Genomic DNA, 20,075 nt, shown 5'->3' on the forward strand with positions numbered 1-20,075 from the left:
TGCTAAATATATATTCTTGTGGCCTACTGCCTGACCTCTAAACTGATGTCATTTATTTTAGGTTTTTTTTGTTATGGCAACACCATTCTTCCAATGCCAGTGCCTGTTTCTTTAAATAACGATGCCTGTTGTAATAGCTAAGCTCTAAAATCTCACCGTAGAAATTTTATTTTTCGCTCATGTGACGTCCAAAATGGATGTTCCTGGTTGGGTAGCTCTTCTTTAAGTGACTGTGAAGGGATCCAGGACTCTTCCAACTTGTGGCTCTGTCACCTCAACATGTGGCTTTCAATGTTACAGCAGTAGAGAAAAAAGTAAATAATGCCTGGAGATTTTTTTTTTTTAATTGACCAGGCTTGTAAGTGATACATATGACTGCTGCCAACATTACATCAGCAGAAGCTCATACACTGCAAGCGAGGATTAGAAATATAGTCTATCTGTGTGACCAGGAGAAAGAGGAAATACGTTTGGTGAATACCTAGCTAGTCTGCTACAACCTGCTATTACAGAGCTTAGAAAAATACATATTTCCGTGTCTCTTGTCTGTTTTTCTTCACAATTTCATCTCTTTGACATTTCTCCCCCATATGTTTGCTTTCTAATTTACTAATCCAGTTTTTAGCATTGTCTATGCCACTATTCAGAACTTTATCATCATCATCAGTTTTAGTTCAGCAACTGCAGTTTTGGCCTTAAAAATGTGTTCTTTTCCTTAAAAAAAATTCTAAGTGGGCTTTAGAATCATACAAGAAAACAGATTTGAAAATATCACTTAATATTGATAGTTGGTCTGGGAGCTTCTGGAAATTATGTAGATGATTGTGCTTTTTCTTGGTGGACATCTCCCGTTTTCTTCTTCCACTTACCCTATCCTGAGTTGCTGCATTGACCCATGGGTGGGGCTTTGTCCTTAGTACAATGAAATGATGGAGGCAGTTGGTAGATTGGCTTATCTTTGGGATATACCAGTTAAATTACCAGAAGGACTCCACCCTAATTAGGGTTTAATGAGCAAATTTGGCTCCAGACTTTTACCTGAGATTATAATCTCAAACTGTTAGTTGTCCAATTTTATCAAGAGATATGATGCAAAAAATACTATTTGAGGATGATGCAAAAATACTGTTTGAGGATGACCTGAAGGATATGTAGTTTATACATTTCTCTGTATTCCAACTATTATATTGTCTCTGGATAAAGCTTTATCTGTAGGAAGCTTTTTGCTTTGATTACATGTGGTAGGCAGAATTCTAAGATGGTCCCCAGGATTCCTGCCCCCTGGTCTGTGCATCCTGTAAAATCCTCTCCCTTGAGCGTGTGAACCTAATATGTAAGGTGAGAACCTTTAAAAGAGGGTCTAGAGGTCAGATATAAAGTTAGAGAGATTAAAAACTGCAGCAGATGCTTTACTATTGGTCTTGAAGAAACAGAATGCCATGTTTTGGAGGGGGCCACACGGCAGGGAACTGTAGGTAGCCTTGAGTTGCTGAGAGCTATCCCCAGCCGACAGTCAGCAAGAAAATGGGGACCTGAGTTCTACAACCACAAGGAACTGGATTCTGCCAACAGTATGAGTGAACTTAGAAGACTGTGAGCTCCAGATGAAACCACAGACCTGACTGACATCATGATTTCAGCCTGTCAAGACCCTGAGCAGAAGGCCCAGCAAAAACGTGTTGAACTCCTGACCCATGGAAACTTAGATAATAATTGTGTGTAGTTTCAAGTCACTAAGTTTATAGTAGTATGTTACACAGCAGTAGAAAACTAATACTCTCTGTTACTTTGGTCTTGAATAGAATTACTTTTTACTAAACTGTACATTTTTATTTTAATTTTGCCTTTGGGTCTAGGAAACAATGGTATAGTCAGTCTGGTTTAAAAGGTGTCAAGCTAGAAGTTTCTGAGTCTTTCACTTGTCTTCCAATATACAATACCTGGGAAGCTGCAGAAAAGTAAGAAAAATGTATAAGTATGAAAACTAGGATAGAAGTTCAATCATATAGCAGAATCTGAGGAGGAATTTAAAAATTGTCCATTCTACTGTGTATTACCATATTGAATTTTAAGTCAAGCGGTCTTTTTTTTACAAAAAAAAAACGTTTCATGTTCCTGTATATATCTTTTTAACATGGTATTGTAATGAAAGCATTTAATGGACCCACCTATGAGTCTGCCATGGGAAGTAGAGCCATAGTTAAAGCAAGTAGAAAAACCCTCCCTTTTATCCTATTCCATTTTCTGTGTTGATATTCTTACAGTGTGCTTCCAAAATACTGTGTATGTCTTATTTTTGAATAATCAACTTAGCTTGAACTGTTTTATAAAAAATGTCTAAAGTAGTTCTTCGTTAATTGTCTGCTGTTTTTTAGTTCTCCTTTTGAAATTGATTTCTGTAATTCACTTGTTATGGAATTGATTTGTGCAGGAGGGAAGTTCTGTATTTGTTATTTTGGTTAGTTTGCCTTAGGCTTTGTGGGACTAAATAACATTTGTAAGGTAAACATTCTTGGCTAGGTTGATTTCTATGTGGGGCCCTTTAACAAAGGGAAGGATTTACTTACTTTTAAAATTCTAACTTGGCTTTGCCAAATTATATAGGTTATATGACTGATGCTTAGAAAAGGAACTGCTTGCTTATAAAAGAAATGGAAGGCTCCCCAGGCATTCTTCCTTTAGTAACTAGTTTTAAAGAAACTGCTCCTTGGGTGAGATTAACTGTCACCGTGGTTCTTTCAGCCCTTGACTTTCTTTGATTAAGTCTTGACTAGAGCAAAATGTGTTGTTTTATTTATTGTGTAGAACATCTTTGACTTAGATCAGGCATAGTACTACCAACTGAGATCACATAGGCCATGCAATGACTGCCAAGTAAAAGCATTATTGCTGTTGAAATCTCTTTTGCGCTGGATGCTATGCAAAACTTCCACAGAATATGGCCTTTGGAGTCAAAGAAGTTGGTGCTCACTTGGTTTGGTGTTCCTGGATTTACTTTTTCTTTTCTTTTCTTCTTGATTTTGGTATTTTTGTGTTTGTACTAATTCTTGCTCCTTATTCTTTGATGATATGGATGGCCTGCGGGTAAGGTGGGGGAATGTGAGAGCTGTGTTATATGGGATTCTTGAAGTAGGCAACAATCAGAGTAGCTTATGATAGATAGTACAATTTTAGAATCTGAGCTTATGATAGATAGTACAATTTTAGAATCTGAGCTTATGATAGTACAATTTTAGAATCTGAGCTTATGATAGATAGTACAATTTTAGAATCTGAAGAGGATAGTAGGGATTTAGTTTACTGTTCAGTAATATGATAGTTAACAGAATAGACTTTGGAGTTTGGATTAAACTCCTAGATTTGTCATTTGCTAGCTGTATGACAGTGGGCAAGTTACTAAACATCACATTCAGTCTTCACAACTGTACAGTTGGAATTTTTAATCTTCTTTGAAAAGATGTGGAAATATTTAGGGAAATCAAGTACTTAGCTTAGTCCCAGGCTTATAATACATGTTAAATTAAAAGAAAGAAAGAAAAAGAACCATCCTAGATGAATGGTGAACGTAAATAGATTCTAAGAGTATGGAGAAGGAGAAGATTAAAATTAGAGTTAAACTTGATGATTGAACTACTTTTAATTTTATTCCTAAAATTCAATTATCGGTGACAATTTTCAGCCTTGAATTAGATCTCATTTTTAATCAGTTTTTTTCTCCTTACCTTAAAAATTATTTCTATTGTATACACTTCTAAAATATTTTGAACCTGAGTTCAGTTAAAAAGATGACAATTAAATTTAAAAGATCAATGACCCTTGATTCATGTTGAGTGAAAGAAGAAAGAGAATTTATTCCTTAAATCTAATTTGATGGCAATATTACAGTTTGCTTTTGAGTTTTCTTCAGGATAAAAAGGAAACTATATGGTGTGTGTATATATAATAAACATATTATTTATTTGCTTTGGGTAAGCAAAGCATACCAGCTTATCAGGAGAAATTTTCTTGTTATTAAATTTTAAGAGAAAATTGTCATATGGGTTCTCAGTATAATTTGTGAATATGGATTTTTAGTGTGCTCATCCTAAAATAGACCATTACTTTAGAGGAACAGCAGCTATTGCAATACTTACACCATCTCCCACAAATATACTACATGTATGCATATATATATATATATATGTTTCAGTTATTTTAAGATTAAATTCTTTTGAGAATATTCCTTTTACTGAGCCTTGGCTTGTACTAGAAAGCAGTAATACTTAATTTAAAACAATATGGTATCATAAGAATAAACTGCTGAGTAGAACAGAATACAAGTTCAGAAATTGACCCAAATGTATAGTATAAGAATTTAATAAGTGATAAAGGTAGTGTTATACAAGAGGCATAGACACACACACATTAGTATTATGCCATATAGGTATAAAGTAACTTTTCCTCAGTAAACCTTATAGGCAGAAAGGTCAGAACAGTGCCTGAGAATACCATCTTCCTGTCATTTTGTGGAGGGACCTGATGGGTTCAACTTTGCTGTATAAACAGTGGGACATGCCTCAGGAGAAGGACCCTGCTCTTGTAATATTGATAGGGAAGCTGGGAGAAGGGCAAGAACATCTAGTCAATATGTACTAGGTGGATCCTTGCTGGTCAGAGAAATGACTTGGCTAGGGGAATTCTATAAATGCCTCTTAGATTAGCTAAAGAGACTTAGTATTCTTCAGATGAGCTGACTCAGTCTATTGAGTTAGTAACTAGTTTTACCAGTTCATTGCTAAGCTTTGAGAATGGGGAAGGTAGAGAGCCACTAGGGCCCTCCAAGGTAGCATCTCATGGCACTAGGGAATGCTGTTAGCATGACTGCTGCTTTACTTATCTGTCTTCCCAACCAGTTTATGGTCTCTGTAAGGACAGAGGTATGTTTTTTACCTTTATATCTTCAGCACCTTGCTAGCATAGTGCTTGGTCATAGTAGATAGTTAATAAATCAATTAATTACTCTTAATTGTGTATTTAATTAAATTTAAAGTACCTACACCTTAACATTTTTCAGGAAAAGCCATCCTTTTTTTTAATATTCTAGGGTATATCCGCTTATTCCAATTATATTCTTAAGTATATGAAAACATTAAAATTGCACTTTGAATGGATTTTGAAACTATCTGAAAATACTGTGAAGGTACTAAGAAGTGATCAAATTAACTTCTTGTTAAAGATAGTGGGTCGAACACATATATTTCTATCTTCCACCTCTCCAAACTCATAAAAACAACAGCTAAGGGAATTTTTTTAAAAAACACGAGCTCCCAAACATAAAGACTCTAGGAGAGCAGGTGATAGCAACATTTTTTGGAAATTGGAAAGTAAAAAGATGTGTGATAATTGTCCTAACATATCCAAGAAAACTCAGTCCTAAACCAGTAGTAGAAGAAAATGAGAACAACCCAATTTTTAGTGTTTTGCAGAACCCCTATGTTTAAGAAATTGCTGGCATCAGGGAAAGGGGGTAAAATTGATGGCCAAACAGGAAGATTGGTTGAATGTCTATTTCAGAACCAGTTAGACATCTGGATTCCTTACCCAGCTTTTTCCTATCAGTTAACTACCTGATCTCAACTCTAGCTGAAGATCAGAGAACAATAGACACAAACTGAAAACAGTGAAAGTTTATATACTAAATACTGAGATTTATCCTAAATCTCACAGCCCTCTTTTCTGATTTGGTTCCCAGAACCAGGCTTATACCCTTCAGGTGTGAGATTGGAAGATAATCTGAATACTCTGAACAATATGATTAGCCCAAGAGAAGTATCCTAAAGATATGTCCACTGAGTAGTCCCTAGTAAAAAGGGCAAGTCAGATCACTTTGAAGGCCACAGTAGACTAGACTGATGTACATTCAGTCAGCTTTTTAGTTTCCCAATTTAAAATTTGAGCAGATGGCTAAGGATCAGCAGATATTTGAGAAAAGATTCTAACATGAAAGTAGAGTCAGAACAAACACATACAAAGAAGCAACTTGGAGAAGATAGGGACTATGCAAGAAGAGGAAAACCTAAAAGGCAAAAAAACCCAAACTATCGTCAGTAGCATTAGAAAGATAATAGAAAATAAATTACATGTAAAAAGCAAGATCAGAATGCTGCATAAAAGGAGAAGTGCAGAGAACAAAAAGAATTTTAGAAATTAAAAATATGATAGCAGAAAACACTTAAAGGAGGGTTTGGAAAATAAAGTTAAAAATATATTCCAGAGAGAAGAGTAAAAAGAAAAAGAGATAGAACATGGGGAATAGAAAAGATATAAGAATATTAAGGGGCAGTCTAGGTGATCCAGCATTTGAATACTAAGCATTTTAGAAAAATAAAGCAAAAATGAAGGGAAGGAATTCATCACAGAAATAATATGGGAAAATTTCCCAAAATTCTAAGACATGAACATGCAGATTAAAGGACCCACCAAGTATCCAACAAAGGCATGAAAAGAGGCTTATATAAAGGCATATTGTGAATTTTCAGAAGCCAGAGGTCAAAGTGAAAATCCTAAATGTCTTTAGAGGTTAAAAACAGTATCTTATATGGCTTGGCTATGTATTGCATTTATACAGTTATAATAATTAAATGCTAAAAGTTAATATAGGTAATTAATCCATTGGTTTATCTCTGTTGTAGAGGGATATGTGAATGGACACTGCACAGATATTTGGTGCTGGTGTGTTAAGAATGTGAAAGAGGGCTTCCCTGGTGGTACAGTGGTTGAGAGTCCGCCTGCCGATGCAGGGGATGCGGGTTCGTGCCCCTGTCCGGGAAGATCCCACATGCTGCGGAGCGGCTAGGCCCGTGAGCCATGGCCGCTGAGCCTGCGTGTCCGGAGCCTGTGCTCCGCAACGGGAGAGGCCACAACAGTGAGAGGCCCGCGTACCGCAAAAAAAAAAGGAATGTGAAAGAGACCTTAAACCCCCGTCTTCCATGGTGGAAAGTCAATAGCTAATGCTTAGAACTAAAAAACCCCACAATAACCAAAAGGCAGAAACAATCCTAGTGTCCATTGATGGATGGATAAACAAAATGTGGTATATACATATAATGGAATATTTTTTAGCCTTAAAAAAGGAAATTTGGACACATGCTACAACATGAATGAACCTTGAAGACATTATGCTAAGTGAAATAAGCCAGGCATGAAAGGACAAATATTGTATAGTTCCACTTATCTGAGGTTCTGAAGTAGTCAAATTCATAAAGACAGAAGGTAGAATGATGGTTTCCAGGGGCTAGCAGTAAAAGGGATGAGGAGTTAATGTTTAATGGGTACAGAGTTTCGGTTGGGGAAGATGAAGAAGTTCTGAAGATGGGTGGTGGTGATGGTTGTCCAACAAGGTGAATGTACCTAATGGCACAGAACTGTACAGTTAAAAATGGTTAAAATGGAAAATTTTATGTCATAAATTTTACCACAATTAAAAAAACCTACAGAAATAAGCAGTAGCACACATAAGCATGGTATGTAGAGATAAAGACGTAAGCATCAAAAGAGTGGTTGCTTCTGGGGAGCAGGATTTGGGGAGAAAGAGGAGAGGAGGAAACGGTTGTTTCTCATAATAAACTCTTTATGTATAACTTAACTATGCATAGTTTTGCATGTATAACTTAGGGAAGATATATTGAACACACACGAAAAGAAACTTAAGTCAGATTAGGTGTATGTGTATAACATGGGATTTGTTGGTGGACTGGATATGAGGTAGTAAATGTTCCAACTCTCAGGGTACAGAGGAAGCGTTCCCTTATTTAAGGGACTATTTATACCTATCTATGGCATTATTGATTTTCTTTTCTGTTTTATGTGGGTAATTGAGGAGTCTCCAGTCTTCAGATTCATAGCTGTAACAAGGTGGGAAAGGAATTATTTGTTAGTTGTAACTTAAACTGAGGTCCATTCAAATCTCTGTTGTATTGTGTGCCTTATTAAAGAAGTGAACAGATAAATTTGATTTAATAGGCAACAAAGCAAATTAAAAAAAATAATATAAAAATCTTGAAAGTGATGATAAAGGTTGCAAATTTGTGATAACCAGAATGTTCTCTTTCCCTTGCCTTGAATTCTTAAGTTAAATATTTACCATTGTTCAGAAGAGAATATGAGTTCTTCAGTACCTTCCTTTGGTTGCAAAATGTCACACTACCTCACCCCTGCCACTGTTGCAGGTTCACACTCATTTCATACTTGGGCATGTGTTCTGGTGAGTGAGTAGTCCCTGTGCTGCTGCAGGAGAAGATGGGGAAAGAGGGAGTTAAAAGAGCAGTGAAGGAAAGTAGTGCTGATAGGCTAGCTTACATATAATTTGACTTGGCCTCAGAGTTTTGTGGGAGAGAGCCAGTGTTAACTTTCTGTTAAATTTACAATAAAGGAAAATGACCTACACTATGAAGTTTTTCTTCGGTAGTTCGTACAATAACTGAACTTCATTCCGTTACAATATTCCTGGGATTTCCTGCAGCCTCCAAGTATCATGAAAAATTGTACCACACTAATGTGGAAATGAAATTCAGGTCACTGAACTCACTTTTTTTTTTTTTTTTTTTGCGGTATGCAGGCCTCTCACTGTTGTGGCCTCTCCCGTTGCGGAGCACAGGCTCCGGACGCGCAGGCTCAGCGGCCATGGCTCACGGGCCCAGCCGCTCCGTGGCATGTGGGATCTTCCCAGACCGGGGCACAAACCTGCGTCCCCTGCATCGGCAGGCGGACTCTCAACCACTGCGCCACCAGGGAAGCCCCCTGAACTCACTTTTGACTTGAACTTGAGACCAGCACTTTCAATCTAACTTATCAGGTGGAAATGAATTGATCTTATTGACATAAATAAGATGCTACCTGTTTGTGTTTTTATTATATAATTTAGCCTCTGAAATATGCAATGATATGAAAGGTTATTTAAAATGATGCCTTAAATATAATATGTAAATATACAGCCTAAGTGCTGTTAAATATTACTGTACAGGGGGCCAAGAACAACCACTTTATTGTCTTTATTATCAGATTAAGTTTATTATTATTTTTTAAAAAGCCTTTATTTTCAAATTTTATTTATTTATTTATTTTTGGCTGCGTTGGGTCTTTGTTGCTGCGCGCGGGCTTTCTCTAGTTGGGGTGAGCGGGTGCTACTCTTTGTTGTGGTGAGCGGGCTTCTCATTGCGGTGGCTTCTCTAGTTGCGGAGCAGGGCTCCAGGCATGTGGGCTTCAGTAGTTGTGGTGCGTGGGCTCAGCAGTTGTGGTTTGCGGGCTCTAGAGCGCAGGCTCAGTAGTTGTGGCGCATGGGCTTAGTTGTTCCATGGCATGTGGGATCTTCCTAGACCAGGGCTTGAACCCGTGTCCCCTGTATTGGCAGGCAGACTCTTAACCACTGCACCACCAGGGAAGCCCCAAGCCTTTATTTATTTGCTTATTTATTTTTGGCTGCACAGCGCAGCTTGCCCGGGCCCTTGGCAGTAGAAGCATGGAGTCCTAACCACTGGACCACCAGGGAATTCCCATTATCAGATGAAGTTTAGATCTGTTCAGACACAGCCTCTCTCTGCCTTTCTAAATGATGAATGGAAGCAAGATGTATTTTCATCTCATTGGAATGAACTATTAAAGTTTATGTTTAATAGGTAGTGATCTCTCACTACAGGTCTGAATGAACTAGTATTCTTTCTTTTTTTTGCTTTGTAATCAGTATATTAAGGAGACATTCATACATTTCAAGAATTGCTTAATTCTGATATCCAGATTTAAGCTTGTGAGAATATGACTTTAAACATACAATTAAAGCTATTCATAGTTTACTATACTACCAACATTAAATTACAGTTTCTTTGGAGCATAAGTTAAATGGTTTAAAGTAAGCCTGTAATATACCTGCAAAACACCTTCCTAACTCATACATGCAAATTACTTCTTCATGTAAAGGTCTTATCACTCCAGCCTCTAAGTTACCCTGCTCCAGAAGTCACTACTCTTAAGGCTTACTGTGGTCCAAAGAGAAGGAAAAAGTAACCAGGACCAATAACTAGATATATTAAAAAAAGATGGCCCAGCAGAAGGGAATGCAGTTCAACAAATGCAAGCCCTCAAGAAGCAGCATGTTATATGATAAACCTCTTCTTTAGAAAGGTATCATTTCTATCACTGATACCACAGGCTAAATTAAATTATATAGCATGCCATCTTCAAGTAACAGTTGAGGCAATAGAATAAAGGCAGAGGCATCACAATGAATCCCACTTAATACCACTGTACAGACCAACACTTCTCTACAAATTCTCTGACTGCCAGTTAAATCCAGTTTTAACTTCATAGCTGAACAATTAAGGGTCATACACTGAAGTCAATACATATACCTGGCATTTCAGTCTAAGCTATTCCATGTACATAGCTGAAATCAGTTACAAAGTATGGCCTAACAAATGCTAGGGGAAATTTTTTAAAGTAGTTTTTACAAGTATTCAACTTATCTTGCACACTGAAGTCATCATACATACAGGGCAAAGTCAGCGCTTTTATATTTGAGTTTATTCTTCATTTAACTTTTAAAACACTACTATAGTTGAATATTAAAACAAACAATAGCAAGTAGTGAGCATATTATGATTATAGTTCTTCACTCAATCACTACTGCAAATAAAATGCCAGCAGTGAGTGTTATTCACTGGCCCCATTAGGAGGTCTGACACTGAACACCACCCTGAGGATGATGTTCATCATCCTCATATGCTTCTCCATTGTAGTGGCACTGTCTTTCCTGATTTGGATCAAAGTCCACTAGTTCTGCCTGGTCCATTTCATCAGTCTCTTCCACTTCCTTCCTCTCAGGTTGGAGTTTTTCCAGCAAAGAGAGTTTATCAGGGGAGAGAAAGCCATTCTCAGGAAAGTTTACCTTAAATTCATCGATGATGCGACCCTTTTAATGTGGTCTACGATAAATTGGCATGCCTTCATTTAGCACACACTTGATATCTCCACGCTCGACAGTCTGACCTGGATGAGAAGTGATGACTGTGGTGCGGTTGTCAAGAGTAGATATTGGCTTTTGGAAGCCACACAATGCCTCAACCAGCTGTATGTCCATACACATGAGAAGGTCTTCTCCTCGTCGAGTAAAAACAGCATGGTCCTCCTGATCTAAAATGATGATAATATCTCCTGGCTCCAGTCCTGGTTCTTGGTGTCTCCTTCACCGTGGAATGTTATCTTCTGGTCATCTTTCATGCCTTTGTTAATGTGAACTTCTAGAATTTTCTTCTCTCAAACTACCTTCCCTCCATTGCAGCTTTTACATCTATCTTTAGGACTGATCTGCTCCCCATGGCCCTGGCACTCCATGCAGACAGACTGAATTTGCTGGACCATTCCAGGTCCTATTTGATGAATTCTTATTTGCATTCCAGTACCTCGGCAATTGAGACAGCACTTTACTGCTCCTTTCTTAGCATCTCGGCCTTCACATTTGTCACAAATCACATTCTTTTGCAGATCTAGTTTTCTTTTTGCACCATAAATCTTCTAAGGTTACTGTGAGTTGATGCACAACATTTTTACCTCTCCTTTCTCTTTGCATCCTGCCTCTTCCTCCAAAAAACATATCAAAGATGTCCATGGGGGAGCCCAAACCACCACCTGCTCCACCTTCTTTAATTGCCTGCTCTCCTCCTTTGTCATATAATTCCCTTTGCATCAGAGAGCACTTCGAAAGCTTAAGAAATCTGTTTAAACTTCTCTCCTACATTTGGATTCTTATCAGGGTGGTACTTCAAGGCCAGTTTCCTGTAAGCCTTTTTCAGTTCTTCTTGGGTGGCATTGGGTTTGACCCCCAAAACATCATAAGTGGTTTCTTTCACCGTTTTCTACAGTCGGTGAGATGAGTGGGTCAGTGGGCCGGTGCCGGCGTGGGGGAGCGGGAAGGAGCGCGTTGTGGTGCGCAGCTCGGGCAGCCGCCACTCCTCCGCCTTTTCGAGGAGCGTACTATCTTACTCTGCTTGTGTATGGATGATGTTTTCTCAAGTCAGATATAACAACTACATGATTGAAATATGGAATAGATATTTTAAAACAAAGACTTGCTTCTCTTTTACTTGCATCTCTTTATATGGTTGGGGTCCCCCCCTCCATTTCCTTTCCTTTTTCTTCTCTTATTTTTTCTCTATTTCTCTCTTTTTTTTTTTCTCTCTCTCTTTCTCTTTCTCTTTCTCTGTTTGCCTCTCTCTTAGTTCTAGAAATCCTGCTTGTAAGACCTGAGAATTCAGCTTCATCTTGAGCAGCCTTACATGCTGACCACCCCAACTGAGAATCTTTATTTTAAAAAGTCAACCATGATATAAGATCTGAAACCATAATAAAGTTTGAGAATCGTGGTATTTGCTCTCTATTATGTGTATGTTTAGCTGTGTGGATAATGGTTCTTTGGTCTAAAGAACAGTTCCAAGTTTGATATTTTTAAAGGGTTTAAATTCAAGGATAAGAACTCATCAGTTCTGGTTCTTCCCAGATCTCAGATTTTCTTGATGTTCTGATATGCTTTCACTATTAATTCTAATTAGATTCTAATATCTAATCTTATATTAACACAGTGAATGTACAAAGCAAACAAGGACACTAAAGACATGTTTTAAAATGGTTGTTAAGTCTTGCATATTTTTACTTAAATGTGATTAATCCTTGGGCCCTGCCTACAGATAGTAATTAATTCTACTGTTTGAACTGCATCTTAAATTTGGCGAATGCTTTCTCACATTTCGTGCTTCTTTACCCCAAGTTTAGATCTGTTTAATATCATTTTATAAAATAGATCTCATAGAGATCTGGTCATTTGGTCATTTCAACTGTCTTTTATTTTTTAATGCTTTCATTGGGCTAGCAGGGATCATTAATACCCAAGAAAATTGGTCTCATGTAATTGACTATAAAAATACTGTAACGTTTTATAAGTACGAGAATTATGAGTTATAAAATGTTATAATCAAAGAGGCATTAGCACCAATCAAAGCTACTTTTACTTTAAAAAGGTTGAGTTTGATTATATTGGTTATAAGAACACTTCGAGATAGTGGTCTTAGAATGTAGACCCTTAAATGGGAGAAAGGAGACTGGATCCATTGCTGACTCTCTCAAGGACCATAGGCATTTACTTATTATCAACTTGGCTTGCACTAATTGCAGACTAGGAGAGGTGGTGCCTTACCTTATCTTTGTCATGCAGTTATAGTGATAATAGAGAATACAGAGCAGCAGTCAACTCTCTTTGTAATAATTTTTAGAGAAAATTAGCTCATATCCATTCCTAGTCAAGTCTTTCTTGTAGAAAATTTCTTTTGTAGTGTCTTCAATATTAAAGAGCATAGGTTTGGAGTCAAGAAAGCTGGGTTGAAACTTCTCACTTATGGGCAAAACACTTAATCTAAGCCTTATTTTCCTCTTTTATTAATGTGTCTAATAAGATCATGTATGTAAAGTACTTAGACACACAGTAGGCACTTAATAAATATGGCATTTTTGGATTTTTTTGTTTTGAGATCTATGTGATTTTATCAGGCAATTAGTCTTCAGTTGGGGTAGCTTGGGTATTGATAGCTTAATACCAGCTGTCTTTCTGCCTCTCCATCTTCTTATTAAATGATTGCAACTACATTTTTTTCATAAGTAGTTTTAAACAAACTGATTTGGGAAAGCATGAGCCACTACTTTTAGAGGGAAAAAATTTTTTTTAACCTGAAGGTTTTCCTTATTTTTTTCAGGCTTCAGTGTTAAGAAATGCAGGGTTTTTGTTTGTTTTGTTTTTTGTACTATATTGCAATAATTGCTTTAATGTCAGTGAGAAACCAAACCTTACATCTGCTTAAATGGGCAATTCAGACCGTAGAAATTAGTGAGACTTAAATGGATATCTTTATTTTGTTGATGGAAATTGTATTTTGGGTTCTTAGTCTTTCTACGGTCTCTTGAAGTAACTTCACTATGCATGTGGTGATCGTGTTTCTCAGTTACTAGATTGAGCTATACTCTGAGCTCAGTGTATTTTCTCATCTCCTGTGCTGATACTTCTTGGTATGAACAAGTCAGTTTACTGGTATGCTGTACTTCCCTTTTGACAATTCTAGATGCCTGCCACGTGTGCAGAGTGTAGTGGAGCCAAGTTTGAGGTTTGGATTTAGAGCCCTCCCCGAATCCCCATGGTGTGCCCTTTGACCTGGGGGATAGTTCTTACTGGCCCTGGAGAAATCCAGTTGAGAATTCCTAGGATTGTTGTGCTCTCAGTGAGTGCTTTATTCTTGTCCTCTGCCAGATGTTTTCTTTACTGAGCAAAAAAACTCCATCAAAATAATGGTAAGGGAACTGGTATGTGAGGAAATAAAAAGAAAGGAAGAAAAAGAAATATTCAAATATATTCAGGAGGGCCAGAGATGTGGACCTAAGGATGTTCTAGAACAAGAGGAATCTATTTTCTCACATCCTACTAGATCTCCCTGCTAAAAAGTTTTAGCAAGTAACCCTAGAGTAGCTTCAAAATTAAAAATATTTACATACAATATATCTTTTTTTTGGTGTCCATAACTTTTTAAACATGCATAGATTCACGTAAACACCACCACAAACAGAACAATTCCATCACCTCCCCAAATTCCTTTGTGCTACCCCTTTGTAGTCAAACCATCTCTCTATTCCTAACCCCTTGGCCATTGGTCATGAAGTTTATCAAAAGTATAGGTTGGGAAGCATATTGAACAGGTAATGAGGACTACCAGAAACTTCAGTTAATTAATTATTGCTAATTATTATCTCACTGATTGAGAATGTGACATTTCTCTTATTCCCTCTTGTTTAGGATCTCAACAGAGAAATGAACCCCAAACTAAAAACGCAGAAAAATTAAATTTTTGCAATTGAATAGTGACAGATGACCACCTAAGTTGCTGCTTTTTTAGGTCTATGTGATTCTAAGCTTTAGAGGCTTTATGACCTTTGAACCTGACTGTACTGGGATGAATTCTTTCTGTCTTCATTAGGAGGTGAATGGATAAATGCCTGCACCAAGATGGCTAGGGAATAAAACTCTGGACTGGGAAGTATGGGAAGTGGTTAGATCATTAGAGGTGAATTTTTCACTTATAGACTCTTTTGTTCTTTGTTCTTTGTGAGAGGCTATTGAACAAAGCAGTGGCAAGAGTTTATACTGTGAGCCGGAAGTTTTCAACTGACTACATTTTATTTGTTTTGAAAGCTTGCAAAAAAGTTGTTTTGTTGACAAGTTCAGGCTACTTTACCTTCCTGACATAATTTTCTAATTGCACATCTACAGCAGATTTAGAACAGCTTTCAATTATTACTTTGTGTGTGCATGCAGAGGAGAAAATGCTCTGCAGATTGGGGCAGTTGTCTGGGGGGAAAGAAAAGGCCTTGTCATGTTGTAGTGCCTACTTGCATGTGTGTGTTTGCTTAAACTCAGAAGTCAGCCAACCATTGAGGCCTCTAGTGTGGTTAGCTATTAAAACAGAACAGTGATAATGGATCTTTATATAAATGTTTAAGTATTTGGAAATTTTTAAAATTGAGAAAATTCTGTTTTACAAATCAGGGTGGGCTGTCAGGGGAGATGATTACCCTATACCAGTTGAGATGTTAATGAGATTGGGAAGGAAGTAGGGAATTTAAGAGCTCTTATTTTTAAAGTCTTGCAATGCCAGTGCTTAAGATGTGTTCTGTGGCACACCACCATAAATCACAGAGGACTCACTTGTAGAATACTAGGTAATAAAAGGGATCTGGGACACTTGTTTGGAGGAGGGGAACCTACAGCTAGGATAGAGTTCAGGAAGTGGAACTAAGATGATAATCATTTACTGGCATTTTCTCGAGGGCATATGTCTGAATTGGCTTCATCTTATTGTTCGCATAGAACCTAGCACACTGCTTTGTACAAACTAGGCATTCAGCAAATTTTTGTTATATTATACATACATACACTTTTTTTTCCTTTGGCAGGGCACTTATGCATTTAAGGACAGAGAATTTCCATGGATATTGTAAGAGTTTTAATATTTTCCTGGTCTTCTTAGGCTCTTAATTTGCTGATGAAACCTGTAACTGTTATGTTCAATTTTGATATCTCGAGTTGCAAATTATCTTTGAAGAACCAGCTGAAACTTTTTCACTTAGGTATAATTTTATCTTGATTCTCCTCCAGTGAAACTTTCTCACTTCTGTATACCAGTGCTTTTTTTTTCTTGGTAAAATATTCATAACATAAAATTTACCTTCTTAAATCATTTTAAAACGTACGGTTTTGTGGCATTAATCAGTACATTCACACTGTTGTACAATCATCACCACCATCCATCTTCAGGACTTTTTCATCTTCTAAAACTGAAACCCTGTAACCAGTGAATTAAAAGCTTATGATTTGTGCTCCAGTACTGACTGAACAAATAAAATCTTTTATATATGTGTTGAGGAACTTGCGATCTCTTTCCAGAGAAGAAAAAAAGGCGAAAAGCAAAACCGGAATTCACACAATAGCTTTTTAATTTAATAAGAAATAGATTGTAGTTCTTGAATTTTATAGATAGGTTTTTCTCTTCTTTAGTTTCCTTGAGAAATTTGTTCAGAAGCAACAACTGGAGTAGCCCTTATTCTCTGAAAGTATTTCTAGTCTGTGTGTGTGTGTGTGTGTGTGTGTGTGTGTGTGTGTATTTTTGTAGTCTTTGTAACTAACAAGACAAATAGAAAGCTATATTTTTACCTTAGGTTTTGTTTTTAGTGTAATTACTTGCTGGCTTGAACCGTGGTGGTCTTAATCTTCTTTTGAGGGTTGTGCCCTTGAGTATGGTGATTTTATTCTGGTGTCAAAGAATTTAAGGATAAGGAGTATCTTTTTTTTCGGTACTATAATCTTATTTTTTGACTTAGGCTGAAGTCTGTTATTAATTTGTACCTTTCCCTTACTTCCCATATAAGAAAACAAGCAAATGTCAAAAAATAGTACGGCCTACTTTCCAACAGAATGACTTCAGCTCTCCTCAGTTTGTTAAACATATGAATCTCTTAGCTGCCCTGATGAAGAGGCTGTGGTCTATCTGGGCATGTGTTATGTTTGTCTTTCTTGGTAAGTCTTTAAAGCAGAGTTGGTCTTTTAACAGTGGAGAGGAGAGATATCTATAGCAGTAGTTCTTAAACATTTTAGGGACGTAAACCTTTTGAGAATCCAATGAAAGTCATGAACCCTCTCCTCAGAAAAATTATTGTGTGGACACAATTTTTTCATAAAATGTCAGAGGATTTGAGTACTCTGTGAAATATATCCTTGTGGGAGCCATCTGGACTGTTAAGATCCAGTATGAGTATTAGATTCAGTAGTGTATTCTGAGATGCTCCTTTTCTAGTTTCATCATGGTTTGTGAAGAATACATAGTGGAAAAGCTTGAATAAAATTATAACAGTCTCACAGTTCAATTTTACATCATTAGTGAAAATGGATGCTATTTTTACTAACACACTGACAGGTAGATTCAAGATGTTGGTAAATTTTTCTGACTTGCCCAGTTTAGATAGTAGATAGGTGTCTGAGAATACATTGACCTATATTGTATACTGTGAAAGTTGGATAAGGTTGTATTTCCAAACTTTGGTTTGCCTGTGATTTCTCCTGTGCTTTTGTTACTTCTTTTTTCTTCTTACTTCTGTTGTATAGGTACTACAGAAGAAATAGAGAAGGGCAAAATAACAATGAAAATAAATTTTAACTTGAAATAGCTAGTGATAGCATAATATGAGTAAACTTAAAATGGCATATTCAGTATGACTTACACTTAAAATTGGTCATATTCAGTAGACATAAAAAGGCATTTTATAATACTTCGGTGAAGATTCACCTTTTTCTTCATAGAGAAAATACTCCTTTTTCTGTACCTTAACCGATGTCCTAGAGAAACAGGACTTTTAAGCAGAAATTTGCTTGGCTTTCAGTACTCTTACTGCTTAATTATATGTTTCCACCATTCTTTATTGCTTCAATTCCGGTTTCAGAGGAAGAGGCTATCCCTCCTGTTTAAGACTGTTTCTTCCACTTGTGCGCAGTCTTATTTCTTTGTTCTGTCAAATGTTCCATCTTTCTCTTCCTTCCTTTTTTCTTCAACCTTTCCCTTTCACTGACTCCTTCCACTTTACAGTTGACATGCTCAGGTCTCCCTTTCATTGGCTTTACCACTGTAATCCCTCTCCCTGTCACCAAACCATCCAATGCTTTTCTTCCATATTTCCTGTCTTATTGAAAGATATCACTGTTCATCCAAGATAGAAATCTGCGATGCTAAGGAATTTGATAGTTGGGTGGTAATCTAAGTGTCGTAAGTAGCATAGTAAGTAAAATATTGTGGGATGGGGGGAGGATTCATAATATTGTAAAGTAAAAATGCATTGTATTAGTAAAAGCAGAATATTAGAACCATGGAGATTCTTACTTCCTGGGTTAGTTTGGAGCTTGTAATGTCTGGAAATAGAGGTGGACTAAATAGCTTGATGAGGCTCTTTTTTCAACTTTTACTACATGTACTAGAGCATGACAGCTCACTGAAACTTTTCCAAAAAATTTGACACCCTTATCTTCAAACGAAATTGAACATTTATACCCAGTAGCTGTATATTTGTATTTAAAAATTATATATGTATATTAATTTCAGTAGTAATACACATATGGTTCTAAACTTTTTTGATTATGGACTGCCTTCAGTAAAACATTTTTGTGCATATATACCTTATATATGTATATGTTATTTATTTATAAGTGGTATACATATGTACTACTCTTATTAGCTACTGTCTCTGGGCAGGATGTATATTTAGGGAGAGAGTCATTGTTAATAATGCATTTAAATTCCCCTTTCAAATAGTCATTTTTATATTTCAAATTTGGGGTGTTATTTTCGGTCAGATCTGCTTTGATCATCCTTATATTTGCCACATGATATATTTGACAGGGGGCTCTTACCAGGTGTATCAGCTATCAATTGCTCTTAACAAACTACCTCAAAACTTAATGGCTTAAAGATAATATTGATATATTTTTTCTTTTTAAAAAATATTTATTGAGTGGCATAGCTGAGGCTTAAAAAAGAGGTTTGTTCATGTTAATTCTCGGGTTTTTTTTTTTTTTTTTTTTTTGGCTGTGCCATGTGGCTTGTAGGATCTTAGTTCCCCAACCAGGGACTGAACTCGCGCCCTTGGCAGTGAAGGCGTGGAATCCTAACCACTGGACCACCAGGGAATTCCCTGATGTATTTTTTCTTATGATTCCATGCATTTGTCTGCTGTCCTCACCTGGAAGTCACTCATGTGGTTAGCTGACAGTTGGTGCCAGCTGTTGTCTTGGTTCTGTACCTGAACTCTCACCCCATAGTAGGCTAAACTGAGCTTCCTCATAGCATGGTGGTCTTCCTCATAGCATTCCTCATAGCATGGGCTCAGACAGAGAAAGAGAGCTGAAGCTGCTGGGCCTCTTAGGACCCAGAGTCCAGAATTTGGCAATGTCCATCACCTTCTGCTAGCCAAAAGCAAGTAACAAAGCCAGTCCAGATTGAAGAGCATGGAGAAATGGTCTTTACCTCTTCATAGAAGCAGCGGAGTCACATTGCTAAGGGGCATGCACACAGGGAGGCTTGATTCTTGGGGACCAATATTATAATGGTCTTACCACACCAGGATGAAGACAGGTGTTAACCCTATTTATTAGTATTATTTCAAACCACAGTGTATATCTAGGGAAACATTAAAACCATTTGCCCATTTTCTACAAGTTTAACTAAAACTAGATAGTATAATCTAATTTTATTTAACTGAGCACATGTAGTCTGCAACACATCACAATAAACTGAAAGAAAATCAACAAATGAGTGTATTACTATCAACCACTCTGCACTGTTTTTCCTCAGTATATATATTGTGAATTCCATATCTGGTACTTGACTCTTTGTCAGAGAGTGAGGGTGTCAGTGTCATTTCTTAAATCAAATATTAGTAACTTAGTTTCTTTGTTTTTTTAGGATGAA

General features: G+C 37.0%; 1 protein-coding gene and 1 pseudogene across 1 annotated transcript in view; one reads left to right on the forward strand and one right to left on the reverse strand.

The window, feature by feature from the left end:
• Positions 1-20,075, forward strand: part of EXOC6B (exocyst complex component 6B) — a 712,247-nt gene that overhangs the window by 112,602 nt on the left and 579,570 nt on the right. The window lies entirely within an intron of this gene.
• On the reverse strand, positions 10,564-19,449 carry LOC132531866 (dnaJ homolog subfamily A member 1-like; annotated as a pseudogene).

The sequence above is a fragment of the Lagenorhynchus albirostris genome, chromosome 13 (genome assembly GCF_949774975.1).
Source record: "Lagenorhynchus albirostris chromosome 13, mLagAlb1.1, whole genome shotgun sequence".
Lineage (NCBI taxonomy): Eukaryota > Metazoa > Chordata > Mammalia > Artiodactyla > Delphinidae > Lagenorhynchus > Lagenorhynchus albirostris.